General features: G+C 42.8%; 31 non-coding genes and 2 pseudogenes across 31 annotated transcripts; all 33 read left to right on the forward strand.

Moving 5' to 3' along the window:
* The first annotated feature begins 88 nt into the window (after positions 1–88).
* On the forward strand, positions 89–207 carry LOC142998604 (5S ribosomal RNA). The gene has a single exon (XR_012962906.1). It is a non-coding gene; the product is annotated as a 5S ribosomal RNA (ribosomal RNA).
* Positions 208–696: 489 nt separating this feature from the next.
* On the forward strand, positions 697–815 carry LOC142998784 (5S ribosomal RNA). Its single transcript, XR_012963078.1, has one exon. It is a non-coding gene; the product is annotated as a 5S ribosomal RNA (ribosomal RNA).
* A 738-nt stretch (positions 816–1,553) lies between these two features.
* Positions 1,554–1,672, forward strand: LOC142998653 (5S ribosomal RNA). Its single transcript, XR_012962953.1, has one exon. It is a non-coding gene; the product is annotated as a 5S ribosomal RNA (ribosomal RNA).
* Positions 1,673–2,161: 489 nt separating this feature from the next.
* LOC142998615 (5S ribosomal RNA) lies at positions 2,162–2,280 on the forward strand. The gene has a single exon (XR_012962917.1). It is a non-coding gene; the product is annotated as a 5S ribosomal RNA (ribosomal RNA).
* Positions 2,281–3,019: 739 nt separating this feature from the next.
* Positions 3,020–3,138, forward strand: LOC142998654 (5S ribosomal RNA). Its single transcript, XR_012962954.1, has one exon. It is a non-coding gene; the product is annotated as a 5S ribosomal RNA (ribosomal RNA).
* A 489-nt stretch (positions 3,139–3,627) lies between these two features.
* LOC142998627 (5S ribosomal RNA) lies at positions 3,628–3,746 on the forward strand. Its single transcript, XR_012962928.1, has one exon. It is a non-coding gene; the product is annotated as a 5S ribosomal RNA (ribosomal RNA).
* A 739-nt stretch (positions 3,747–4,485) lies between these two features.
* LOC142998655 (5S ribosomal RNA) lies at positions 4,486–4,604 on the forward strand. The gene has a single exon (XR_012962955.1). It is a non-coding gene; the product is annotated as a 5S ribosomal RNA (ribosomal RNA).
* A 489-nt stretch (positions 4,605–5,093) lies between these two features.
* LOC142998903 (5S ribosomal RNA) lies at positions 5,094–5,212 on the forward strand. The gene has a single exon (XR_012963189.1). It is a non-coding gene; the product is annotated as a 5S ribosomal RNA (ribosomal RNA).
* A 733-nt stretch (positions 5,213–5,945) lies between these two features.
* On the forward strand, positions 5,946–6,064 carry LOC142998698 (5S ribosomal RNA). The gene has a single exon (XR_012962996.1). It is a non-coding gene; the product is annotated as a 5S ribosomal RNA (ribosomal RNA).
* Positions 6,065–6,553: 489 nt separating this feature from the next.
* On the forward strand, positions 6,554–6,672 carry LOC142998621 (5S ribosomal RNA). The gene has a single exon (XR_012962923.1). It is a non-coding gene; the product is annotated as a 5S ribosomal RNA (ribosomal RNA).
* Positions 6,673–7,395: 723 nt separating this feature from the next.
* Positions 7,396–7,514, forward strand: LOC142998638 (5S ribosomal RNA). Its single transcript, XR_012962939.1, has one exon. It is a non-coding gene; the product is annotated as a 5S ribosomal RNA (ribosomal RNA).
* A 489-nt stretch (positions 7,515–8,003) lies between these two features.
* Positions 8,004–8,122, forward strand: LOC142998650 (5S ribosomal RNA). Its single transcript, XR_012962950.1, has one exon. It is a non-coding gene; the product is annotated as a 5S ribosomal RNA (ribosomal RNA).
* Positions 8,123–8,853: 731 nt separating this feature from the next.
* Positions 8,854–8,972, forward strand: LOC142998642 (5S ribosomal RNA). Its single transcript, XR_012962943.1, has one exon. It is a non-coding gene; the product is annotated as a 5S ribosomal RNA (ribosomal RNA).
* Positions 8,973–9,461: 489 nt separating this feature from the next.
* Positions 9,462–9,580, forward strand: LOC142998704 (5S ribosomal RNA). The gene has a single exon (XR_012963002.1). It is a non-coding gene; the product is annotated as a 5S ribosomal RNA (ribosomal RNA).
* A 745-nt stretch (positions 9,581–10,325) lies between these two features.
* Positions 10,326–10,444, forward strand: LOC142998763 (5S ribosomal RNA). The gene has a single exon (XR_012963058.1). It is a non-coding gene; the product is annotated as a 5S ribosomal RNA (ribosomal RNA).
* Positions 10,445–11,221: 777 nt separating this feature from the next.
* On the forward strand, positions 11,222–11,340 carry LOC142998746 (5S ribosomal RNA). Its single transcript, XR_012963042.1, has one exon. It is a non-coding gene; the product is annotated as a 5S ribosomal RNA (ribosomal RNA).
* Positions 11,341–12,103: 763 nt separating this feature from the next.
* On the forward strand, positions 12,104–12,222 carry LOC142998764 (5S ribosomal RNA). Its single transcript, XR_012963059.1, has one exon. It is a non-coding gene; the product is annotated as a 5S ribosomal RNA (ribosomal RNA).
* A 489-nt stretch (positions 12,223–12,711) lies between these two features.
* LOC142998661 (5S ribosomal RNA) lies at positions 12,712–12,830 on the forward strand. The gene has a single exon (XR_012962961.1). It is a non-coding gene; the product is annotated as a 5S ribosomal RNA (ribosomal RNA).
* Positions 12,831–13,319: 489 nt separating this feature from the next.
* LOC142998714 (5S ribosomal RNA) lies at positions 13,320–13,438 on the forward strand. The gene has a single exon (XR_012963012.1). It is a non-coding gene; the product is annotated as a 5S ribosomal RNA (ribosomal RNA).
* A 737-nt stretch (positions 13,439–14,175) lies between these two features.
* Positions 14,176–14,294, forward strand: LOC142998643 (5S ribosomal RNA). The gene has a single exon (XR_012962944.1). It is a non-coding gene; the product is annotated as a 5S ribosomal RNA (ribosomal RNA).
* Positions 14,295–14,783: 489 nt separating this feature from the next.
* Positions 14,784–14,892, forward strand: LOC142998182 (5S ribosomal RNA; annotated as a pseudogene).
* A 489-nt stretch (positions 14,893–15,381) lies between these two features.
* Positions 15,382–15,500, forward strand: LOC142998674 (5S ribosomal RNA). Its single transcript, XR_012962973.1, has one exon. It is a non-coding gene; the product is annotated as a 5S ribosomal RNA (ribosomal RNA).
* A 489-nt stretch (positions 15,501–15,989) lies between these two features.
* LOC142998715 (5S ribosomal RNA) lies at positions 15,990–16,108 on the forward strand. Its single transcript, XR_012963013.1, has one exon. It is a non-coding gene; the product is annotated as a 5S ribosomal RNA (ribosomal RNA).
* Positions 16,109–16,851: 743 nt separating this feature from the next.
* Positions 16,852–16,970, forward strand: LOC142998644 (5S ribosomal RNA). The gene has a single exon (XR_012962945.1). It is a non-coding gene; the product is annotated as a 5S ribosomal RNA (ribosomal RNA).
* Positions 16,971–17,459: 489 nt separating this feature from the next.
* On the forward strand, positions 17,460–17,568 carry LOC142998183 (5S ribosomal RNA; annotated as a pseudogene).
* Positions 17,569–18,056: 488 nt separating this feature from the next.
* On the forward strand, positions 18,057–18,175 carry LOC142997235 (5S ribosomal RNA). The gene has a single exon (XR_012961969.1). It is a non-coding gene; the product is annotated as a 5S ribosomal RNA (ribosomal RNA).
* Positions 18,176–18,904: 729 nt separating this feature from the next.
* On the forward strand, positions 18,905–19,023 carry LOC142998656 (5S ribosomal RNA). The gene has a single exon (XR_012962956.1). It is a non-coding gene; the product is annotated as a 5S ribosomal RNA (ribosomal RNA).
* Positions 19,024–19,752: 729 nt separating this feature from the next.
* On the forward strand, positions 19,753–19,871 carry LOC142998640 (5S ribosomal RNA). Its single transcript, XR_012962941.1, has one exon. It is a non-coding gene; the product is annotated as a 5S ribosomal RNA (ribosomal RNA).
* Positions 19,872–20,606: 735 nt separating this feature from the next.
* Positions 20,607–20,725, forward strand: LOC142998721 (5S ribosomal RNA). Its single transcript, XR_012963019.1, has one exon. It is a non-coding gene; the product is annotated as a 5S ribosomal RNA (ribosomal RNA).
* A 731-nt stretch (positions 20,726–21,456) lies between these two features.
* Positions 21,457–21,575, forward strand: LOC142998685 (5S ribosomal RNA). Its single transcript, XR_012962984.1, has one exon. It is a non-coding gene; the product is annotated as a 5S ribosomal RNA (ribosomal RNA).
* Positions 21,576–22,065: 490 nt separating this feature from the next.
* LOC142998697 (5S ribosomal RNA) lies at positions 22,066–22,184 on the forward strand. Its single transcript, XR_012962995.1, has one exon. It is a non-coding gene; the product is annotated as a 5S ribosomal RNA (ribosomal RNA).
* A 737-nt stretch (positions 22,185–22,921) lies between these two features.
* LOC142998699 (5S ribosomal RNA) lies at positions 22,922–23,040 on the forward strand. Its single transcript, XR_012962997.1, has one exon. It is a non-coding gene; the product is annotated as a 5S ribosomal RNA (ribosomal RNA).
* A 489-nt stretch (positions 23,041–23,529) lies between these two features.
* On the forward strand, positions 23,530–23,648 carry LOC142998708 (5S ribosomal RNA). The gene has a single exon (XR_012963006.1). It is a non-coding gene; the product is annotated as a 5S ribosomal RNA (ribosomal RNA).
* The last annotated feature ends 298 nt before the right edge of the window (positions 23,649–23,946 follow it).

A 23,946-nucleotide genomic window follows, 5' to 3' on the forward strand; every position in this document is an offset into this window, starting at 1 on the left:
AAATATATAGTTTTGTATCTTTGTGTACACAATGACTTGACCCGGGTCTGTCTCACCTATAAAGAGCCTGTGTGTGGCTGCACTCCTCGTTTACGGCCATACCACTCTGAACACGCCCGATCTCGTCCGATCTCGGAAGCTAAGCAGGGTCGGGCCGGGTTAGTACTTGGATGGGAGACCGCCTGGGAATACCCGGTGCCGTAAGCATTTTCGCCCTCTAAGCAGCGGGGGGCGCTGTTTCTCCTTCACTGTCATTTCAGGAAATATTATTGCAGCTTTTTACACTTCACTCAATGCTGCACAGCTGTACAAAAGTACAATAACATTTAAAGAGCTTTAAAAAGGAATATAACTGAGAACCTCTTTCAATTGGCTAATTATTCAACATCACAATTATATGAACAAAGATGAAGAAAGTTCTACAGCTGTGCAGCATTGAGTGAAGTGTAAAATGCGGCAATAATATTTACTAAATGACACTGGGGTAGAAGACAAGATAAGAAAAAAAAGAGAGAAAAGGAGAGGAAAAGAGGAGAAATTCATTTCTCCTGACCTAACCCTCCATCACCAAAGCTTTAAATGTTGATTTGGATCATAAATTATTTTCCAAAAACGTAGTTTGGTATCTTTGTGTGCACAGTGACTTGACCCGGGTCTGTCTCACCTATAAAGAGCCTGTGTGTGGCTGCAGTGCTCGTTTACGGCCATACCACTCTGAACACGCCCGATCTCGTCCGATCTCGGAAGCTAAGCAGGGTCGGGCCGGGTTAGTACTTGGATGGGAGACCGCCTGGGAATACCCGGTGCCGTAAGCCTTTCGCCCTTTAAGCAGCGGGGGGCGCTGTTTCTCCTTCACTGTCATTTCAGGAAATATTATTGCAGCTTTTTACACTTCACTCAATGCTGCACAGCTGTACAAAAGTACAATAACATTTAAAGAGCTTTAAAAAGGAATATAACTGAGAAACTTCTACAATTTGCAAATTAACACTCCCTCTGTCCTGGTATTCTGTATACGCCCCCTCCCCACACACACAGAGGGAGAGAGAGAGAGAGAGAGAGAGAGAGAGAGAGAGAGAGAGACCGTGTGTGTGTGTGTGTGTGTGTGTGGAAGTGAGGAAAAGCCAAAGATGGTTCCAGCTGGCTTTGAACCCATAAACATTTCAAAAAACATTGAAGTTACATTAGGAAAGATATATGAAAGCACACAATCAGAAAACCAGTATTGTACATGGTCATAATATATGAAGAATAAATGCACATGAGAAGTGAATGAGACGAGCCACTGTGTGATGATGAAGATGATGATGAAGATGATGAAGATGATGATGATGACCATCGTGAGCGTAGGAGTTGTTAGTGGTCACTTTTTATGTTCTATGTGTGGATTATCAGTTTCATGAGGTAAGACTTGACTAACCAGAAATGTGTGTTTCTAATGAAGGCATCATGTTAATTGTGATATTCATGAACTTTAATGTAGTTGTGTGTACACAATGACTTGACCCGGGTCTGTCTCACCTATAAAGAGCCTGTGTGTGGCTGCACTCCTCGTTTACGGCCATACCACTCTGAACACGCCCGATCTCGTCCGATCTCGGAAGCTAAGCAGGGTCGGGCTGGGTTAGTACTTGGATGGGAGACCGCCTGGGAATACCCGGTGCCGTAAGCATTTTTGCCCTCTAAGCAGCGGGGGGCGCTGTTTCTCCTTCACTGTCATTTCAGGAAATATTATTGCAGCTTTTTACACTTCACTCAATGCTGCACAGCTGTACAAAAGTACAATAACATTTAAAGAGCTTTAAAAAGGAATATAACTGAGAACCTCTTTCAATTGGCTAATTATTCAACATCACAATTATATGAACAAAGATGAAGAAAGTTCTACAGCTGTGCAGCATTGAGTGAAGTGTAAAATGCGGCAATAATATTTACTAAATGACACTGGGGTAGAAGACAAGATAAGAAAAAAAAGAGAGAAAAGGAGAGGAAAAGAGGAGAAATTCATTTCTCCTGACCTAACCCTCCATCACCAAAGCTTTAAATGTTGATTTGGATCATAAATTATTTTCCAAAAACGTAGTTTGGTATCTTTGTGTGCACAGTGACTTGACCCGGGTCTGTCTCACCTATAAAGAGCCTGTGTGTGGCTGCAGTGCTCGTTTACGGCCATACCACTCTGAACACGCCCGATCTCGTCCGATCTCGGAAGCTAAGCAGGGTCGGGCCGGGTTAGTACTTGGATGGGAGACCGCCTGGGAATACCCGGTGCCGTAAGCATTTTCGCCCTCTAAGCAGCGGGGGGCGCTGTTTCTCCTTCACTGTCATTTCAGGAAATATTATTGCAGCTTTTTACACTTCACTCAATGCTGCACAGCTGTACAAAAGTACAATAACATTTAAAGAGCTTTAAAAAGGAATATAACTGAGAAACTTCTACAATTTGCAAATTAACACTCCCTCTGTCCTGGTATTCTGTATACGCCCCCTCCCCACACACACAGAGGGAGAGAGAGAGAGAGAGAGAGAGAGAGAGAGAGAGAGAGAGACCGTGTGTGTGTGTGTGTGTGTGTGTGGAAGTGAGGAAAAGCCAAAGATGGTTCCAGCTGGCTTTGAACCCATAAACATTTCAAAAAACATTGAAGTTACATTAGGAAAGATATATGAAAGCACACAATCAGAAAACCAGTATTGTACATGGTCATAATATATGAAGAATAAATGCACATGAGAAGTGAATGAGACGAGCCACTGTGTGATGATGAAGATGATGATGAAGATGATGAAGATGATGATGATGACCATCGTGAGCGTAGGAGTTGTTAGTGGTCACTTTTTATGTTCTATGTGTGGATTATCAGTTTCATGAGGTAAGACTTGACTAACCAGAAATGTGTGTTTCTAATGAAGGCATCATGTTAATTGTGATATTCATGAACTTTAATGTAGTTGTGTGTACACAATGACTTGACCCGGGTCTGTCTCACCTATAAAGAGCCTGTGTGTGGCTGCACTCCTCGTTTACGGCCATACCACTCTGAACACGCCCGATCTCGTCCGATCTCGGAAGCTAAGCAGGGTCGGGCTGGGTTAGTACTTGGATGGGAGACCGCCTGGGAATACCCGGTGCCGTAAGCATTTTTGCCCTCTAAGCAGCGGGGGGCGCTGTTTCTCCTTCACTGTCATTTCAGGAAATATTATTGCAGCTTTTTACACTTCACTCAATGCTGCACAGCTGTACAAAAGTACAATAACATTTAAAGAGCTTTAAAAAGGAATATAACTGAGAACCTCTTTCAATTGGCTAATTATTCAACATCACAATTATATGAACAAAGATGAAGAAAGTTCTACAGCTGTGCAGCATTGAGTGAAGTGTAAAATGCGGCAATAATATTTACTAAATGACACTGGGGTAGAAGACAAGATAAGAAAAAAAAGAGAGAAAAGGAGAGGAAAAGAGGAGAAATTCATTTCTCCTGACCTAACCCTCCATCACCAAAGCTTTAAATGTTGATTTGGATCATAAATTATTTTCCAAAAACGTAGTTTGGTATCTTTGTGTGCACAGTGACTTGACCCGGGTCTGTCTCACCTATAAAGAGCCTGTGTGTGGCTGCACTCCTCGTTTACGGCCATACCACTCTGAACACGCCCGATCTCGTCCGATCTCGGAAGCTAAGCAGGGTCGGGCCGGGTTAGTACTTGGATGGGAGACCGCCTGGGAATACCCGGTGCCGTAAGCATTTTCGCCCTCTAAGCAGCGGGGGGCGCTGTTTCTCCTTCACTGTCATTTCAGGAAATATTATTGCAGCTTTTTACACTTCACTCAATGCTGCACAGCTGTACAAAAGTACAATAACATTTAAAGAGCTTTAAAAAGGAATATAACTGAGAAACTTCTACAATTTGCAAATTAACACTCCCTCTGTCCTGGTATTCTGTATACGCCCCCTCCCCACACACACAGAGGGAGAGAGAGAGAGAGAGAGAGAGAGAGAGAGAGAGAGAGAGACCGTGTGTGTGTGTGTGTGTGTGTGTGGAAGTGAGGAAAAGCCAAAGATGGTTCCAGCTGGCTTTGAACCCATAAACATTTCAAAAAACATTGAAGTTACATTAGGAAAGATATATGAAAGCACACAATCAGAAAACCAGTATTGTACATGGTCATAATATATGAAGAATAAATGCACATGAGAAGTGAATGAGACGAGCCACTGTGTGATGATGAAGATGATGATGAAGATGATGAAGATGATGATGATGACCATCGTGAGCGTAGGAGTTGTTAGTGGTCACTTTTTATGTTCTATGTGTGGATTATCAGTTTCATGAGGTAAGACTTGACTAACCAGAAATGTGTGTTTCTAATGAAGGCATCATGTTAATTGTGATATTCATGAACTTTAATGTAGTTGTGTGTACACAATGACTTGACCCGGGTCTGTCTCACCTATAAAGAGCCTGTGTGTGGCTGCACTCCTCGTTTACGGCCATACCACTCTGAACACGCCCGATCTCGTCCGATCTCGGAAGCTAAGCAGGGTCGGGCTGGGTTAGTACTTGGATGGGAGACCGCCTGGGAATACCCGGTGCCGTAAGCATTTTTGCCCTCTAAGCAGCGGGGGGCGCTGTTTCTCCTTCACTGTCATTTCAGGAAATATTATTGCAGCTTTTTACACTTCACTCAATGCTGCACAGCTGTACAAAAGTACAATAACATTTAAAGAGCTTTAAAAAGGAATATAACTGAGAACCTCTTTCAATTGGCTAATTATTCAACATCACAATTATATGAACAAAGATGAAGAAAGTTCTACAGCTGTGCAGCATTGAGTGAAGTGTAAAATGCGGCAATAATATTTACTAAATGACACTGGGGTAGAAGACAAGATAAGAAAAAAAAGAGAGAAAAGGAGAGGAAAAGAGGAGAAATTCATTTCTCCTGACCTAACCCTCCATCACCAAAGCTTTAAATGTTGATTTGGATCATAAATTATTTTCCAAAAACGTAGTTTGGTATCTTTGTGTGCACAGTGACTTGACCCGGGTCTGTCTCACCTATAAAGAGCCTGTGTGTGGCTGCAGTGCTCGTTTACGGCCATACCACTCTGAACACGCCCGATCTCGTCCGATCTCGGAAGCTAAGCAGGGTCGGGCCGGGTTAGTACTTGGATGGGAGACCGCCTGGGAATACCCGGTGCCGTAAGCCTTTCGCCCTCTAAGCAGCGGGGGCGCTGTTTCTCCTTCACTGTCATTTCAGGAAATATTATTGCAGCTTTTTACACTTCACTCAATGCTGCACAGCTGTACAAAAGTACAATAACATTTAAAGAGCTTTAAAAAGGAATATAACTGAGAAACTTCTACAATTTGCAAATTAACACTCCCTCTGTCCTGGTATTCTGTATACGCCCCCTCCCCACACACACAGAGGGAGAGAGAGAGAGAGAGAGAGAGAGAGAGAGAGAGAGAGACCGTGTGTGTGTGTGTGTGTGTGTGGAAGTGAGGAAAAGCCAAAGATGGTTCCAGCTGGCTTTGAACCCATAAACATTTCAAAAAACATTGAAGTTACATTAGGAAAGATATATGAAAGCACACAATCAGAAAACCAGTATTGTACATGGTCATAATATATGAAGAATAAATGCACATGAGAAGTGAATGAGACGAGCCACTGTGTGATGATGAAGATGATGATGAAGATGATGAAGATGATGATGATGACCATCGTGAGCGTAGGAGTTGTTAGTGGTCACTTTTTATGTTCTATGTGTGGATTATCAGTTTCATGAGGTAAGACTTGACTAACCAGAAATGTGTGTTTCTAATGAAGGCATCATGTTAATTGTGATATTCATGAACTTTAACGTAGTTGTGTGTACACAATGACTTGACCCGGGTCTGTCTCACCTATAAAGAGCCTGTGTGTGGCTGCACTCCTCGTTTACGGCCATACCACTCTGAACATGCCCGATCTCGTCTGATCTCGGAAGCTAAGCAGGGTCGGGCCGGGTTAGTACTTGGATGGGAGACCGCCTGGGAATACCCGGTGCCGTAAGCATTTTTGCCCTCTAAGCAGCGGGGGGCGCTGTTTCTCCTTCACTGTCATTTCAGGAAATATTATTGCAGCTTTTTACACTTCACTCAATGCTGCACAGCTGTACAAAAGTACAATAACATTTAAAGAGCTTTAAAAAGGAATATAACTGAGAACCTCTTTCAATTGGCTAATTATTCAACATCACAATTATATGAACAAAGATGAAGAAAGTTCTACAGCTGTGCAGCATTGAGTGAAGTGTAAAATGCGACAATAATATTTACTAAATGACACTGGGGTAGAAGACAAGATAAGAAAAAAAAGAGAGAAAAGGAGAGGAAAAGAGGAGAAATTCATTTCTCCTGACCTAACCCTCCATCACCAAAGCTTTAAATGTTGATTTGGATCATAAATTATTTTCCAAAAACGTAGTTTGGTATCTTTGTGTGCACAGTGACTTGACCCGGGTCTGTCTCACCTATAAAGAGCCTGTGTGTGGCTGCACTCCTCGTTTACGGCCATACCACTCTGAACACGCCCGATCTCGTCCGATCTCGGAAGCTAAGCAGGGTCGGGCCGGGTTAGTACCTGGATGGGAGACCGCCTGGGAATACCCGGTGCCGTAAGCATTTTCGCCCTCTAAGCAGCGAGGGGCGCTGTTTCTCCTTCACTGTCATTTCAGGAAATATTATTGCAGCTTTTTACACTTCACTCAATGCTGCACAGCTGTACAAAAGTACAATGACATTTAAAGAGCTTTAAAAAGGAATATAACTGAGAAACTTCTACAATTTGCAAATTAACACTCCCTCTGTCCTGGTATTCTGTATACGCCCCCTCCCCACACACAGAGAGAGAGAGAGAGAGAGAGAGAGAGAGAGACCGTGTGTGTGTGTGTGTGTGTGTGTGGAAGTGAGGAAAAGCCAAAGATGGTTCCAGCTGGCTTTGAACCCATAAACATTTCAAAAAACATTGAAGTTACATTAGGAAAGATATATGAAAGCACACAATCAGAAAACCAGTATTGTACATGGTCATAATATATAAAGAATAAATGCACATGAGAAGTGAATGAGACGAGCCACTGTGTGATGATGAAGATGATGATGAAGATGATGAAGATGATGATGATGACCATCGTGAGCGTAGGAGTTGTTAGTGGTCACTTTTTATGTTCTATGTGTGGATTATCAGTTTCATGAGGTAAGACTTGACTAACCAGAAATGTGTGTTTCTAATGAAGGCATCATGTTAATTGTGATATTCATGAACTTTAACGTAGTTGTGTGTACACAATGACTTGACCCGGGTCTGTCTCACCTATAAAGAGCCTGTGTGTGGCTGCACTCCTCGTTTACGGCCATACCACTCTGAACACGCCCGATCTCGTCCGATCTCGGAAGCTAAGCAGGGTCGGGCCGGGTTAGTACTTGGATGGGAGACCGCCTGGGAATACCCGGTGCCGTAAGCATTTTCGCCCTCTAAGCAGCGGGGGGCGCTGTTTCTCCTTCACTGTCATTTCAGGAAATATTATTGCAGCTTTTTACACTTCACTCAATGCTGCACAGCTGTACAAAAGTACAATAACATTTAAAGAGCTTTAAAAAGGAATATAACTGAGAACCTCTTTCAATTGGCTAATTATTCAACATCACAATTATATGAACAAAGATGAAGAAAGTTCTACAGCTGTGCAGCATTGAGTGAAGTGTAAAATGCGACAATAATATTTACTAAATGACACTGGGGTAGAAGACAAGATAAGAAAAAAAAGAGAGAAAAGGAGAGGAAAAGAGGAGAAATTCATTTCTCCTGACCTAACCCTCCATCACCAAAGCTTTAAATGTTGATTTGGATCATAAATTATTTTCCAAAAACGTAGTTTGGTATCTTTGTGTGCACAGTGACTTGACCCGGGTCTGTCTCACCTATAAAGAGCCTGTGTGTGGCTGCAGTGCTCGTTTACGGCCATACCACTCTGAACACGCCCGATCTCGTCCGATCTCGGAAGCTAAGCAGGGTCGGGCCGGGTTAGTACTTGGATGGGAGACCGCCTGGGAATACCCGGTGCCGTAAGCATTTTCGCCCTCTAAGCAGCGGGGGGCGCTGTTTCTCCTTCACTGTCATTTCAGGAAATATTATTGCAGCTTTTTACACTTCACTCAATGCTGCACAGCTGTACAAAAGTACAATAACATTTAAAGAGCTTTAAAAAGGAATAAAACTGAGAAACTTCTACAATTTGCAAATTAACACTCCCTCTGTCCTGGTATTCTGTATACGCCCCCTCCCCACACACAGAGAGAGAGAGAGAGAGAGAGAGAGAGAGAGAGAGAGAGACCGTGTGTGTGTGTGTGTGTGTGTGTGGAAGTGAGGAAAAGCCAAAGATGGTTCCAGCTGGCTTTGAACCCATAAACATTTCAAAAAACATTGAAGTTACATTAGGAAAGATATATGAAAGCACACAATCAGAAAATCAGTATTGTACATGGTCATAATATATGAAGAATAAATGCACATGAGAAGTGAATGAGACGAGCCACTGTGTGATGATGAAGATGATGATGAAGATGATGAAGATGATGATGATGACCATCGTGAGCGTAGGAGTTGTTAGTGGTCACTTTTTATGTTCTATGTGTGGATTATCAGTTTCATGAGGTAAGACTTGACTAACCAGAAATGTGTGTTTCTAATGAAGGCATCATGTTAATTGTGATATTCATGAACTTTAACGTAGTTGTGTGTACACAATGACTTGACCCGGGTCTGTCTCACCTATAAAGAGCCTGTGTGTGGCTGCACTCCTCGTTTACGGCCATACCACTCTGAACATGCCCGATCTCGTCCGATCTCGGAAGCTAAGCAGGGTCGGGCCGGGTTAGTACTTGGATGGGAGACCGCCTGGGAATACCCGGTGCCGTAAGCATTTTTGCCCTCTAAGCAGCGGGGGGCGCTGTTTCTCCTTCACTGTCATTTCAGGAAATATTATTGCAGCTTTTTACACTTCACTCAATGCTGCACAGCTGTACAAAAGTACAATAACATTTAAAGAGCTTTAAAAAGGAATATAACTGAGAACCTCTTTCAATTGGCTAATTATTCAACATCACAATTATATGAACAAAGATGAAGAAAGTTCTACAGCTGTGCAGCATTGAGTGAAGTGTAAAATGCGACAATAATATTTACTAAATGACACTGGGGTAGAAGACAAGATAAGAAAAAAAAGAGAGAAAAGGAGAGGAAAAGAGGAGAAATTCATTTCTCCTGACCTAACCCTCCATCACCAAAGCTTTAAATGTTGATTTGGATCATAAATTATTTTCCAAAAACGTAGTTTGGTATCTTTGTGTGCACATTGACTTGACCCGGGTCTGTCTCACCTATAAAGAGCCTGTGTGTGGCTGCAGTCCTCGTTTACGGCCATACCACTCTGAACACGCCCGATCTCGTCCGATCTCGGAAGCTAAGCAGGGTCGGGCCGGGTTAGTACTTGGATGGAAGACCGCCTGGGAATACCCGGTGCCGTAAGCATTTTCGCCCTCTAAGCAGCGGGGGGCGCTGTTTCTCCTTCACTGTCATTTCAGGAAATATTATTGCAGCTTTTTACACTTCACTCAATGCTGCACAGCTGTACAAAAGTACAATAACATTTAAAGAGCTTTAAAAAGGAATATAACTGAGAAACTTCTACAATTTGCAAATTAACACTCCCTCCGTCCTGGTATTCTGTATACGCCCCCTCCCCACACACACAGAGAGAGAGAGAGAGAGAGAGAGAGAGGGAGAGAGAGAGAGAGAGAGAGAGAGAGAGAGAGACCGTGTGTGTGTGTGTGGAAGTGAGGAAAAGCCAAAGATGGTTCCAGCTGGCTTTGAACCCATAAACATTTCAAAAAACATTGAAGTTACATTAGGAAAGATATATGAAAGCACACAATCAGAAAACCAGTATTGTACATGGTCATAATATATGAAGAATAAATGCACATGAGAAGTGAATGAGACGAGCCACTGTGTGATGATGAAGATGATGATGAAGATGATGAAGATGATGATGATGACCATCGTGAGCGTAGGAGTTGTTAGTGGTCACTTTTTATGTTCTATGTGTGGATTATCAGTTTCATGAGGTAAGACTTGACTAACCAGAAATGTGTGTTTCTAATGAAGGCATCATGTTAATTGTGATATTCATGAACTTTAACGTAGTTGTGTGTACACAATGACTTGACCCGGGTCTGTCTCACCTATAAAGAGCCTGTGTGTGGCTGCACGCCTCGTTTACGGCCATACCACTCTGAACACGCCCGATCTCGTCCGATCTCAGAAGCTAAGCAGGGTCGGGCCGGGTTAGTACTTGGATGGGAGACCGCCTGGGAATACCCGGTGCCGTAAGCATTTTTGCCCACTAAGCAGCGGGGGGCGCTGTTTCTCCTTCACTGTCATTTCAGGAAATATTATTGCAGCTTTTTACACTTCACTCAATGCTGCACAGCTGTACAAACGTACAATAACATTTAAAGAGCTTTAAAAAGGAATTTAACTGAGAAACTTCTACAATTTGCAAATTAACACTCCCTATGTCCTGGTATTCTGTATACGCCCCCTCCCCACACACAGAGAGAGAGAGAGAGAGAGAGAGAGAGAGAGAGAGAGAGAGAGAGAGAGAGAGAGAGAGAGAGAGAGAGAGAGAGAGAGAGAGAGTCCGTGTGTGTGTGTGTGTGTGTGTGTGGAAGTGAGGAAAAGCCAAAGATGGTTCCAGCTGGCTTTGAACCCATAAACATTTAAAAAAACATTGAAGTTACATTAGGAAAGATATATGAAAGCACACAATCAGAAAACCAGTATTGTACATGGTCATAATATATGAAGAATAAATGCACATGAGAAGTGAATGAGACGAGCCACTGTGTGATGATGAAGATGATGATGAAGATGATGAAGATGATGATGATGACCATCGTGAGCGTAGGAGTTGTTAGTGGTCACTTTTTATGTTCTATGTGTGGATTATCAGTTTCATGAGGTAAGACTTGACTAACCAGAAATGTGTGTTTCTAATGAAGGCATCATGTTAATTGTGATATTCATGAACTTTAACGTAGTTGTGTGTACACAATGACTTGACCCGGGTCTGTCTCACCTATAAAGAGCCTGTGTGTGGCTGCACGCCTCGTTTACGGCCATACCACTCTGAACACGCCCGATCTCGTCCGATCTCAGAAGCTAAGCAGGGTCGGGCCAGGTTAGTACTTGGATGGGAGACCGCCTGGGAATACCCGGTGCCGTAAGCATTTTTGCCCTCTAAGCAGCGGGGGGCGCTGTTTCTCCTTCACTGTCATTTCAGGAAATATTATTGCAGCTTTTTACACTTCACTCAATGCTGCACAGCTGTACAAACGTACAATAACATTTAAAGAGCTTTAAAAAGGAATATAACTGAGAAACTTCTACAATTTGCAAATTAACACTCCCTATGTCCTGGTATTCTGTATACGCCCCCTCCCCACACACAGAGAGAGAGAGAGAGAGAGAGAGAGAGAGAGAGAGAGAGAGAGAGAGAGAGAGAGAGAGAGAGAGAGAGTCCGTGTGTGTGTGTGTGTGTGTGTGTGTGGAAGTGAGGAAAAGCCAAAGATGGTTCCAGCTGGCTTTGAACCCATAAACATTTCAAAAAACATTGAAGTTACATTAGGAAAGATATATGAAAGCACACAATCAGAAAACCAGTATTGTACATGGTCATAATATATGAAGAATAAATGCACATGAGAAGTGAATGAGACGAGCCACTGTGTGATGATGAAGATGATGATGAAGATGATGAAGATGATGATGATGACCATCGTGAGCGTAGGAGTTGTTAGTGGTCACTTTTTATGTTCTATGTGTGGATTATCAGTTTCATGAGGTAAGACTTGACTAACCAGAAATGTGTGTTTCTAATGAAGGCATCATGTTAATTGTGATATTCATGAACTTTAACGTAGTTGTGTGTACACAATGACTTGACCCGGGTATGTCTCACCTATAAAGAGCCTGTGTGTGGCTGCACTCCTCGTTTACGGCCATACCACTCTGAACACGCCCGATCTCGTCCGATCTCAGAAGCTAAGCAGGGTCGGGCCGGGTTAGTACTTGGATGGGAGACCGCCTGGGAATACCCGGTGCCGTAAGCATTTTTGCCCTCTAAGCAGCGGGGGGCGCTGTTTCTCCTTCACTGTCATTTCAGGAAATATTATTGCAGCTTTTTACACTTCACTCAATGCTGCACAGCTGTACAAAAGTACAATAACATTTAAAGAGCTTTAAAAAGGAATATAACTGAGAACCTCTTTCAATTGGCTAATTATTCAACATCACAATTATATGAACAAAGATGAAGAAAGTTCTACAGCTGTGCAGCATTGAGTGAAGTGTAAAATGCGACAATAATATTTACTAAATGACACTGGGGTAGAAGACAAGATAAGAAAAAAAAGAGAGAAAAGGAGAGGAAAAGAGGAGAAATTCATTTCTCCTGACCTAACCCTCCATCACCAAAGCTTTAAATGTTGATTTGGATCATAAATTATTTTCCAAAAACGTAGTTTGGTATCTTTGTGTGCACAGTGACTTGACCCGGGTCTGTCTCACCTATAAAGAGCCTGTGTGTGGCTGCACGCCTCGTTTACGGCCATACCACTCTGAACACGCCCGATCTCGTCCGATCTCGGAAGCTAAGCAGGGTCGGGCCGGGTTAGTACTTGGATGGGAGACCGCCTGGGAATACCCGGTGCCGTAAGCATTTTCGCCCTCTAAGCAGCGGGGGGCGCTGTTTCTCCTTCACTGTCATTTCAGGAAATATTATTGCAGCTTTTTACACTTCACTCAATGCTGCACAGCTGTACAAAAGTACAATAACATTTAAAGAACTTTAAAAAGGAATATAACTGAGAACCTCTTTCAATTGGCTAATTATTCAACATCACAATTATATGAACAAAGATGAAGAAAGTTCTACAGCTGTGCAGCATTGAGTGAAGTGTAAAATGCGACAATAATATTTACTAAATGACACTGGGGTAGAAGACAAGATAAGAAAAAAAAGAGCGAAAAGGAGAGGAAAAGAGGAGAAATTCATTTGTCCTGACCTAACCCTCCATCACCAAAGCTTTAAATGTTGATTTGGATCATAAATTATTTTCCAAAAACGTAGTTTGGTATCTTTGTGTGCACAGTGACTTGACCCGGGTCTGTCTCACCTATAAAGAGCCTGTGTGTGGCTGCACTCCTCGTTTACGGCCATACCACTCTGAACACGCCCGATCTCGTCTGATCTTGGAAGCTAAGCAGGGTTGGGCCGGGTTAGTACTTGGATGGGAGACCGCCTGGGAATACCCGGTGCCGTAAGCATTTTTGCCCTCTAAGCAGCGGGGGGCGCTGTTTCTCCTTCACTGTCATTTCAGGAAATATTATTGCAGCTTTTTACACTTCACTCAATGCTGCACAGCTGTACAAAAGTACAATAACATTTAAAGAACTTTAAAAAGGAATATAACTGAGAAACTTCTACAATTTGCAAATTAACACTCCCTCTGTCCTGGTATTCTGTATACGCCCCCTCCCCACACACACAGAGAGAGAGAGAGAGAGAGAGAGAGAGAGAGAGAGAGAGAGAGACCGTGTGTGTGTGTGTGTGTGTGTGTGGAAGTGAGGAAAAGCCAAAGATGGTTCCAGCTGGCTTTGAACCCATAAACATTTCAAAAAACATTGAAGTCACATTAGGAAAGATATATGAAAGCACACAATCAGAAAACCAGTATTGTACATGGTCATAATATATGAAGAATAAATGCACATGAGAAGTGAATGAGACGAGCCACTGTGTGATGATGAAGATGATGATGAAGATGATGAAGATGATGATGATGACCATCGTGAGCGTAGGAGTTGTTAGTGGTCACTTTTTATGTTCCATGTGTGGATTATCAGTTTCATGAGGTAAGACTTGACTAACCAGAAATGTGTGTTTCTAATGAAGGCATCATGTTAATTGTGATATTCATGAACTTTAACGTAGTTGTGTGTACACAATGACTTGACCCGGGTCTGTCTCACCTATAAAGAGCCTGTGTGTGGCTGCACTCCTCGTTTACGGCCATACCACTCTGAACATGCCCGATCTCGTCCGATCTCGGAAGCTAAGCAGGGTCGGGCCGGGTTAGTACTTGGATGGGAGACCGCCTGGGAATACCCGGTGCCGTAAGCATTTTCGCCCTCTAAGCAGCAGGGGGCGCTGTTTCTCCTTCACTGTCATTTCAGGAAATATTATTGCAGCTTTTTACACTTCACTCAATGCTGCACAGCTGTACAAAAGTACAATAACATTTAAAGAGCTTTAAAAAGGAATATAACTGAGAACCTCTTTCAATTGGCTAATTATTCAACATCACAATTATATGAACAAAGATGAAGAAAGTTCTACAGCTGTGCAGCATTGAGTGAAGTGTAAAATGCGACAATAATATTTACTAAATGACACTGGGGTAGAAGACAAGATAAGAAAAAAAAGAGAGAAAAGGAGAGGAAAAGAGGAGAAATTCATTTCTCCTGACCTAACCCTCCATCACCAAAGCTTTAAATGTTGATTTGGATCATAAATTATTTTCCAAAAACGTAGTTTGGTATCTTTGTGTGCACAGTGACTTGACCCGGGTCTGTCTCACCTATAAAGAGCCTGTGTGTGGCTGCACTCCTCGTTTACGGCCATACCACTCTGAACACGTCCGATCTCGGAAGCTAAGCAGGGTCGGGCCGGGTTAGTACTTGGATGGGAGACCGCCTGGGAATACCCGGTGCCGTAAGCATTTTTGCCCTCTAAGCAGCGGGGGGCGCTGTTTCTCCTTCACTGTCATTTCAGGAAATATTATTGCAGCTTTTTACACTTCACTCAATGCTGCACAGCTGTACAAAAGTACAATAACATTTAAAGAGCTTTAAAAAGGAATATAACTGAGAACCTCTTTCAATTGGCTAATTATTCAACATCACAATTATATGAACAAAGATGAAGAAAGTTCTACAGCTGTGCAGCATTGAGTGAAGTGTAAAATGCGACAATAATATTTACTAAATGACACTGGGGTAGAAGACAAGATAAGAAAAAAAAGAGAGAAAAGGAGAGGAAAAGAGGAGAAATTCATTTCTCCTGACCTAACCCTCCATCACCAAAGCTTTAAATGTTGATTTGGATCATAAATTATTTTCCAAAAACGTAGTTTGGTATCTTTGTGTGCACAGTGACTTGACCCGGGTCTGTCTCACCTATAAAGAGCCTGTGTGTGGCTGCACTCCTCGTTTACGGCCATACCACTCTGAACACGCCCGATCTCGTCCGATCTCGGAAGCTAAGCAGGGTCGGGCCGGGTTAGTACTTGGATGGGAGACCGCCTGGGAATACCCGGTGCCGTAAGCATTTTCGCCCTCTAAGCAGCGGGGGGCGCTGTTTCTCCTTCACTGTCATTTCAGGAAATATTATTGCAGCTTTTTACACTTCACTCAATGCTGCACAGCTGTACAAAAGTACAATAACATTTAAAGAACTTTAAAAAGGAATATAACTGAGAACCTCTTTCAATTGGCTAATTATTCAACATCACAATTATATGAACAAAGATGAAGAAAGTTCTACAGCTGTGCAGCATTGAGTGAAGTGTAAAATGCGACAATAATATTTACTAAATGACACTGGGGTAGAAGACAAGATAAGAAAAAAAAGAGCGAAAAGGAGAGGAAAAGAGGAGAAATTCATTTGTCCTGACCTAACCCTCCATCACCAAAGCTTTAAATGTTGATTTGGATCATAAATTATTTTCCAAAAACGTAGTTTGGTATCTTTGTGTGCACAGTGACTTGACCCGGGTCTGTCTCACCTATAAAGAGCCTGTGTGTGGCTGCACTCCTCGTTTACGGCCATACCACTCTGAACACGCCCGATCTCGTCTGATCTTGGAAGCTAAGCAGGGTTGGGCCGGGTTAGTACTTGGATGGGAGACCGCCTGGGAATACCCGGTGCCGTAAGCATTTTTGCCCTCTAAGCAGCGGGGGGCGCTGTTTCTCCTTCACTGTCATTTCAGGAAATATTATTGCAGCTTTTTACACTTCACTCAATGCTGCACAGCTGTACAAAAGTACAATAACATTTAAAGAACTTTAAAAAGGAATATAACTGAGAAACTTCTACAATTTGCAAATTAACACTCCCTCTGTCCTGGTATTCTGTATACGCCCCCTCCCCACACACACAGAGAGAGAGAGAGAGAGAGAGAGAGAGAGAGAGAGAGAGAGAGAGAGAGACCGTGTGTGTGTGTGTGTGTGTGTGTGGAAGTGAGGAAAAGCCAAAGATGGTTCCAGCTGGCTTTGAACCCATAAACATTTCAAAAAACATTGAAGTCACATTAGGAAAGATATATGAAAGCACACAATCAGAAAACCAGTATTGTACATGGTCATAATATATGAAGAATAAATGCACATGAGAAGTGAATGAGACGAGCCACTGTGTGATGATGAAGATGATGATGAAGATGATGAAGATGATGATGATGACCATCGTGAGCGTAGGAGTTGTTAGTGGTCACTTTTTATGTTCCATGTGTGGATTATCAGTTTCATGAGGTAAGACTTGACTAACCAGAAATGTGTGTTTCTAATGAAGGCATCATGTTAATTGTGATATTCATGAACTTTAACGTAGTTGTGTGTACACAATGACTTGACCCGGGTCTGTCTCACCTATAAAGAGCCTGTGTGTGGCTGCACTCCTCGTTTACGGCCATACCACTCTGAACATGCCCGATCTCGTCCGATCTCGGAAGCTAAGCAGGGTCGGGCCGGGTTAGTACTTGGATGGGAGACCGCCTGGGAATACCCGGTGCCGTAAGCATTTTCGCCCTCTAAGCAGCAGGGGGCGCTGTTTCTCCTTCACTGTCATTTCAGGAAATATTATTGCAGCTTTTTACACTTCACTCAATGCTGCACAGCTGTACAAAAGTACAATAACATTTAAAGAGCTTTAAAAAGGAATATAACTGAGAACCTCTTTCAATTGGCTAATTATTCAACATCACAATTATATGAACAAAGATGAAGAAAGTTCTACAGCTGTGCAGCATTGAGTGAAGTGTAAAATGCGACAATAATATTTACTAAATGACACTGGGGTAGAAGACAAGATAAGAAAAAAAAGAGAGAAAAGGAGAGGAAAAGAGGAGAAATTCATTTCTCCTGACCTAACCCTCCATCACCAAAGCTTTAAATGTTGATTTGGATCATAAATTATTTTCCAAAAACGTAGTTTGGTATCTTTGTGTGCACAGTGACTTGACCCGGGTCTGTCTCACCTATAAAGAGCCTGTGTGTGGCTGCACTCCTCGTTTACGGCCATACCACTCTGAACACGTCCGATCTCGGAAGCTAAGCAGGGTCGGGCCGGGTTAGTACTTGGATGGGAGACCGCCTGGGAATACCCGGTGCCGTAAGCATTTTTGCCCTCTAAGCAGCGGGGGGCGCTGTTTCTCCTTCACTGTCATTTCAGGAAATATTATTGCAGCTTTTTACACTTCACTCAATGCTGCACAGCTGTACAAAAGTACAATAACATTTAAAGAGCTTTAAAAAGGAATATAACTGAGAACCTCTTTCAATTGGCTAATTATTCAACATCACAATTATATGAACAAAGATGAAGAAAGTTCTACAGCTGTGCAGCATTGAGTGAAGTGTAAAATGCGGCAATAATATTTACTAAATGACACTGGGGTAGAAGACAAGATAAGAAAAAAAAGAGAGAAAAGGAGAGGAAAGAGGAGAAATTCATTTCTCCTGACCTAACCCTCCATCACCAAAGCTTTAAATGTTGATTTGGATCATAAATTATTTTCCAAAAACGTTGTTTGGTATCTTTGTGTGCACAGTGACTTGACCCGGGTCTGTCTCACCTATAAAGAGCCTGTGTGTGGCTGCACTCCTCGTTTACGGCCATACCACTCTGAACACGCCCGATCTCGTCCGATCTCGGAAGCTAAGCAGGGTTGGGCCGGGTTAGTACTTGGATGGGAGACCGCCTGGGAATACCCGGTGCCGTAAGCATTTTCGCCCTCTAAGCAGCGGGGGGCGCTGTTTCTCCTTCACTGTCATTTCAGGAAATATTATTGCAGCTTTTTACACTTCACTCAATGCTGCACAGCTGTACAAAAGTACAATAACATTTAAAGAGCTTTAAAAAGGAATTTAACTGAGAAACTTCTACAATTTGCAAATTAACACTCCCTATGTCCTGGTATTCTGTATACGCCCCCTCCCCACACACAGAGAGAGAGAGAGAGAGAGAGAGAGAGAGAGAGAGAGAGAGACCGTGTGTGTGTGTGTGTGTGTGGAAGTGAGGAAAATCCAAAGATGGTTCCAGCTGGCTTTGAACCCATAAACATTTCAAAAAACATTGAAGTTACATTAGGAAAGATATATGAAAGCACACAATCAGAAAACCAGTATTGTACATGGTCATAATATATGAAGAATAAATGCACATGAGAAGTGAATGAGACGAGCCACTGTGTGATGATGAAGATGATGATGAAGATGATGAAGATGATGAAGATGACCATCGTGAGCGTAGGAGTTGTTAGTGGTCACTTTTTATGTTCTATGTGTGGATTATCAGTTTCATGAGGTAAGACTTGACTAACCAGAAATGTGTGTTTCTAATGAAGGCATCATGTTAATTGTGATATTCATGAACTTTAACGTAGTTGTGTGTACACAATGACTTGACCCGGGTCTGTCTCATCTATAAAGAGCCTGTGTGTGGCTGCAATCCTCGTTTACGGCCATACCACTCTGAACACGCCCGATCTCGTCCGATCTCGGAAGCTAAGCAGGGTCGGGCTGGGTTAGTACTTGGATGGGAGACCGCCTGGGAATACCCGGTGCCGTAAGCATTTTTGCCATCTACGCTGCGGGGGGCGCTGTTTCTCCTTCACTATCATTTCAGGAAATATTATTGCAGCTTTTTACACTTCACTCAATGCTGCACAGCTGTACACAAGTACAATAACATTTAAAGAGCTTTAAAAAGGAATATAACTGAGAAACTTCTACAATTTGCAAATTAACACTCCCTCTGTCCTGGTATTCTGTATACGCCCCCTCCCCACACACAGAGAGAGAGAGAGAGAGAGAGAGAGAGAGAGAGAGAGACCGTGTGTGTGTGTGTGTGTGTGTGTGGAAGTGAGGAAAAGCCAAAGATGGTTCCAGCTGGCTTTGAACCCATAAACATTTCAAAAAACATTGAAGTTACATTAGGAAAGATATATGAAAGCACACAATCAGAAAACCAGTATTGGACATGGTCATAATATATGAAGAATAAATGCACATGAGAAGTGAATGAGACGAGCCACTGTGTGATGATGAAGATGATGATGAAGATGATGAAGATGATGATGATGACCATCGTGAGCGTAGGAGTTGTTAGTGGTCACTTTTTATGTTCTATGTGTGGATTATCAGTTTCATGAGGTAAGACTTGACTAACCAGAAATGTGTGTTTCTAATGAAGGCATCATGTTAATTGTGATATTCATGAACTTTAACGTAGTTGTGTGTACACAATGACTTGACCCGGGTCTGTCTCACCTATAAAGAGCCTGTGTGTGGCTGCACTCCTCGTTTACGGCCATACCACTCTGAACACGCCCGATCTCGTCCGATCTCGGAAGCTAAGCAGGGTCGGGCCGGGTTAGTACTTGAATGGGAGACCGCCTGGGAATACCCGGTGCCGTAAGCATTTTCGCCCTCTAAGCAGCGGGGGGCGCTGTTTCTCCTTCACTGTCATTTCAGGAAATATTATTGCAGCTTTTTACACTTCACTCAATGCTGCACAGCTGTACAAAAGTACAATAACATTTAAAGAACTTTAAAAAGGAATATAACTGAGAAACTTCTACAATTTGCAAATTAACACTCCCTCTGTCCTGGTATTCTGTATACGCCCCTTCCCCACATACACAGAGAGAGAGAGAGAGAGAGAGAGAGAGAGAGAGAGAGAGACCGTGTGTGTGTGTGTGTGTGTGTGTGTGGAAGTGAGGAAAAGCCAAAGATGGTTCCAGCTGGCTTTGAACCCATAAACATTTCAAAAAACATTGAAGTTACATTAGGAAAGATATATGAAAGCACACAATCAGAAAACCAGTATTGTACATGGTCATAATATATGAAGAATAAATGCACATGAGAAGTGAATGAGACGAGCCACTGTGTGATGATGAAGATGATGATGAAGATGATGAAGATGATGATGATGACCATCGTGAGCGTAGGAGTTGTTAGTGGTCACTTTTTATGTTCTATGTGTGGATTATCAGTTTCATGAGGTAAGACTTGACTAACCAGAAATGTGTGTTTCTAATGAAGGCATCATGTTAATTGTGATATTCATGAACTTTAACGTAGTTGTGTGTACACAATGACTTGACCCGGGTCTGTCTCACCTATAAAGAGCCTGTGTGTGGCTGCACTCCTCGTTTACGGCCATACCACTCTGAACACGCCCGATCTCGTCCGATCTCGAAAGTTAAGCAGGGTCGGGCCGGGTTAGTACTTGAATGGGAGACCGCCTGGGAATACCCGGTGCCGTAAGCATTTTCGCCCTCTAAGCAGCGGGGGGCGCTGTTTCTCCTTCACTGTCATTTCAGGAAATATTATTGCAGCTTTTTACACTTCACTCAATGCTGCACAGCTGTACAAAAGTACAATAACATTTAAAGAGCTTTAAAAAGGAATATAACTGAGAAACTTCTACAATTTGCAAATTAACACTCCCTCTGTCCTGGTATTCTGTATACGCCCCCTCCCCACACACAGAGAGAGAGAGAGAGAGAGAGAGAGAGAGAGAGAGAGAGACCGTGTGTGTGTGTGTGTGTGTGTGTGGAAGTGAGGAAAAGCCAAAGATGGTTCCAGCTGGCTTTGAACCCATAAACATTTCAAAAAACATTGAAGTTACATTAGGAAAGATATATGAAAGCACACAATCAGAAAACCAGTATTGTACATGGTCATAATATATGAAGAATAAATGCACATGAGAAGTGAATGAGACGAGCCACTGTGTGATGATGAAGATGATGATGAAGATGATGAAGATGATGATGATGACCATCGTGAGCGTAGGAGTTGTTAGTGGTCACTTTTTATGTTCTATGTGTGGATTATCAGTTTCATGAGGTAAGACTTGACTAACCAGAAATGTGTGTTTCTAATGAAGGCATCATGTTAATTGTGATATTCATGAACTTTAACGTAGTTGTGTGTACACAATGACTTGACCCGGGTCTGTCTCACCTATAAAGAGCCTGTGTGTGGCTGCAGTGCTCGTTTACGGCCATACCACTCTGAACACGCCCGATCTCGTCCGATCTCGGAAGCTAAGCAGGGTCGGGCCGGGTTAGTACTTGGATGGGAGACCGCCTGGGAATACCCGGTGCCGTAAGCATTTTCGCCCTCTAAGCAGCAGGGGGCGCTGTTTCTCCTTCACTGTCATTTCAGGAAATATTATTGCAGCTTTTTACACTTCACTCAATGCTGCACAGCTGTACAAAAGTACAATAACATTTAAAGAGCTTTAAAAAGGAATATAACTGAGAACCTCTTTCAATTGGCTAATTATTCAACATCACAATTATATGAACAAAGATGAAGAAAGTTCTACAGCTGTGCAGCATTGAGTGAAGTGTAAAATGCGGCAATAATATTTACTAAATGACACTGGGGTAGAAGACAAGATAAGAAAAAAAAGAGAGAAAAGGAGAGGAAAAGAGGAGAAATTCATTTCTCCTGACCTAACCCTCCATCACCAAAGCTTTAAATGTTGATTTGGATCATAAATTATTTTCCAAAAACGTAATTTGGTATCTTTGTGTGCACAGTGACTTGACCCGGGTCTGTCTCACCTATAAAGAGCCTGTGCAGAGGCTGCACTCCTCGTTTACGGCCATACCACTCTGAACACGCCCGATCTCGTCCGATCTCGGAAGCTAAGCAGGGTCGGGCCGGGTTAGTACTTGGATGGGAGACCGCCTGGGAATACCCGGTGCCGTAAGCATTTTCGCCCTCTAAGCAGCGGGGGGCGCTGTTTCTCCTTCACTGTCATTTCAGGAAATATTATTGCAGCTTTTTACACTTCACTCAATGCTGCACAGCTGTACAAAAGTACAATAACATTTAAAGAGCTTTAAAAAGGAATATAACTGAGAAACTTCTACAATTTGCAAATTAACACTCCCTCTGTCCTGGTATTCTGTATACGCCCCCTCCCCACACACAGAGAGAGAGAGAGAGAGAGAGAGAGAGAGAGAGAGAGAGACCGTGTGTGTGTGTGTGTGTGTGTGTGTGTGTGGAAGTGAGGAAAAGCCAAAGATGGTTCCAGCTGGCTTTGAACCCATAAACATTTCAAAAAACATTGAAGTTACATTAGGAAAGATATATGAAAGCACACAATCAGAAAACCAGTATTGTACATGGTCATAATATATGAAGAATAAATGCACATGAGAAGTGAATGAGACGAGCCACTGTGTGATGATGAAGATGATGATGAAGATGATGAAGATGATGATGATGACCATCGTGAGCGTAGGAGTTGTTAGTGGTCACTTTTTATGTTCTATGTGTGGATTATCAGTTTCATGAGGTAAGACTTGACTAACCAGAAATGTGTGTTTCTAATGAAGGCATCATGTTAATTGTGATATTCATGAACTTTAACGTAGTTGTGTGTACACAATGACTTGACCCGGGTCTGTCTCACCTATAAAGAGCCTGTGTGTGGCTGCACTCCTCGTTTACGGCCATACCACTCTGAACATGCCCGATCTCGTCTGATCTCGGAAGCTAAGCAGGGTCGGGCCGGGTTAGTACTTGGATGGGAGACCGCCTGGGAATACCCGGTGCCGTAAGCATTTTTGCCCTCTAAGCAGCGGGGGGCGCTGTTTCTCCTTCACTGTCATTTCAGGAAATATTATTGCAGCTTTTTACACTTCACTCAATGCTGCACAGCTGTACAAAAGTACAATAACATTTAAAGAGCTTTAAAAAGGAATATAACTGAGAACCTCTTTCAATTGGCTAATTATTCAACATCACAATTATATGAACAAAGATGAAGAAAGTTCTACAGCTGTGCAGCATTGAGTGAAGTGTAAAATGCGACAATAATATTTACTAAATGACACTGGGGTAGAAGACAAGATAAGAAAAAAAAGAGAGAAAAGGAGAGGAAAAGAGGAGAAATTCATTTCTCCTGACCTAACCCTCCATCACCAAAGCTTTAAATGTTGATTTGGATCATAAATTATTTTCCAAAAACGTAGTTTGGTATCTTTGTGTGCACAGTGACTTGACCCGGGTCTGTCTCACCTATAAAGAGCCTGTGTGTGGCTGCACTCCTCGTTTACGGCCATACCACTCTGAACACGCCCGATCTCGTCCGATCTCGGAAGCTAAGCAGGGTCGGGCCGGGTTAGTACTTGGATGGGAGACCGCCTGGGAATACCCGGTGCCGTAAGCATTTTCGCCCTCTAAGCAGCGGGGGGCGCTGTTTCTCCTTCACTGTCATTTCAGGAAATATTATTGCAGCTTTTTACACTTCACTCAATGCTGCACAGCTGTACAAAAGTACAATGACATTTAAAGAGCTTTAAAAAGGAATATAACTGAGAAACTTCTACAATTTGCAAATTAACACTCCCTCTGTCCTGGTATTCTGTATACGCCCCCTCCCCACACACAGAGAGAGAGAGAGAGAGAGAGAGAGAGAGAGACCGTGTGTGTGTGTGTGTGTGTGTGTGGAAGTGAGGAAAAGCCAA

The sequence above is a fragment of the Genypterus blacodes genome, unplaced genomic scaffold (genome assembly GCF_046128005.1).
Source record: "Genypterus blacodes isolate CSIRO-AG114 ecotype Tasmania unplaced genomic scaffold, CSIRO-AGI_Gbla_v1 ptg000039l_1, whole genome shotgun sequence".
NCBI classification, from domain to species: domain Eukaryota; kingdom Metazoa; phylum Chordata; class Actinopteri; order Ophidiiformes; family Ophidiidae; genus Genypterus; species Genypterus blacodes.